This window comes from Seriola lalandi, unplaced genomic scaffold (genome assembly GCF_002814215.2).
Source record: "Seriola lalandi dorsalis isolate HSWRI2012SDOR001 ecotype SW California unplaced genomic scaffold, Sedor1 jcf7180002054585, whole genome shotgun sequence".
Lineage (NCBI taxonomy): Eukaryota > Metazoa > Chordata > Actinopteri > Carangiformes > Carangidae > Seriola > Seriola lalandi.
The window spans coordinates 1,233,095-1,234,286 of record NW_019525138.1 but is presented as its reverse complement, the minus strand read 5'-3'; the positions used below and the strand labels follow the sequence as shown (position 1 = coordinate 1,234,286).

Genomic DNA, 1,192 nt, shown 5'->3' with positions numbered 1-1,192 from the left:
TCGGTGTTCCCCAGGGATTAAAATCTACTTGACAAAGTAAAAATCTATTTGACAAAGTAGATCATATACTCCATCTTCTTCTTGTGACCACTATAAAATGCCCTTTTTCAGGGATGTTGTGTGGTGTAGTTTTGCCCATTATTATTATGACTATTATGATTATTATTATGATTTACTGATATTTAATTTAACATGAATGTTACTCATATTTGCATTGTTTGTGTTCTTCTCTCCTTACAGTGTAAACAGCATGAATTTCACATCTGGCTCGGTATGTCCTTTTGGATAACATTTTTTCCTGTCTCCTCTGTCCTCTGATTTTTCATCATTATTTTTTTTTATTATCATTATTTTTTTTTTTTTGTTTTTATAGGGTGTGTTCAGGATTTTGAAAAGTTATCATGTCAGATAAAAAATACTCAGCCCGTTGGAAAAGGGCAAAAAGATTAGAGGATAAATGTGCACGTGACCAAAAATCTGCATTGGAGTTTTTACCAGCAAACATTCCTCTTAAGTGTCCTTCACTGCTTTATCAACTCCAAGAAAATACAGGAGAGGGGTCTTCTGTGGAACAGAATTGTGCAGATGAAAGAGATGACGATGATTTACTGTCTCAGAGCAGCAATTGTTGTATTTTAGATGATTCCTGCACACCAGCATATGTGAGGGCCATTTTTATGAGGCTGGATAAGATCGAACAATCTCTGGAGACCATTCAGTCCATTTTAACCAAAGGCATGAGGTCTGATGATCATGAGATTGAAGAGCTCACCAGGCCACTCAAGACTCCAGCAGAACTTGGAGAGGCTTCTGAAAAGCTTAAGGACACAGCTCACAGAAAGAAAGTGGTATGTGAAAATAGGATGTTGCTGTATTAGTTTGTGTGTGTGTGCCTGTGCAAAACAGCCCCTTCATAGTGAATACAGTGACAGTAACATTCAAAAATGTATCTGGATCTAATATTTAAGTACTTATTAAGTTGTCCTGCACCACTCTGCTTTTCAATGAATAATTACTTTAATAAACCAATAGCCCAATCCAAATGATAATCCAAAAATTCACCGTATTTAACACCGGAGCTCAGAGCTTGGAGCAGAAACACAGTCGCTCTAACAAACCGACCTAACAAAAGGAACACTGAGGGAACAGAAAATCACTATAGGTAATATGAGCCTTATCCTATAAGATAATT

At 36.5% G+C, this 1,192-nt stretch overlaps 1 pseudogene across 1 annotated transcript in view; it reads left to right on the top strand.

The window, feature by feature from the left end:
* The first annotated feature begins 181 nt into the window (after positions 1-181).
* LOC111664397 (uncharacterized) overlaps positions 182-1,192 on the top strand; it is a 5,545-nt pseudogene continuing 4,534 nt past the window's right edge. The window contains exon 1 of the transcript XR_015437993.1: positions 182-848. The product of XR_015437993.1 is annotated as an uncharacterized LOC111664397 (transcript). The remainder of the gene's footprint in view (positions 849-1,192) is intronic.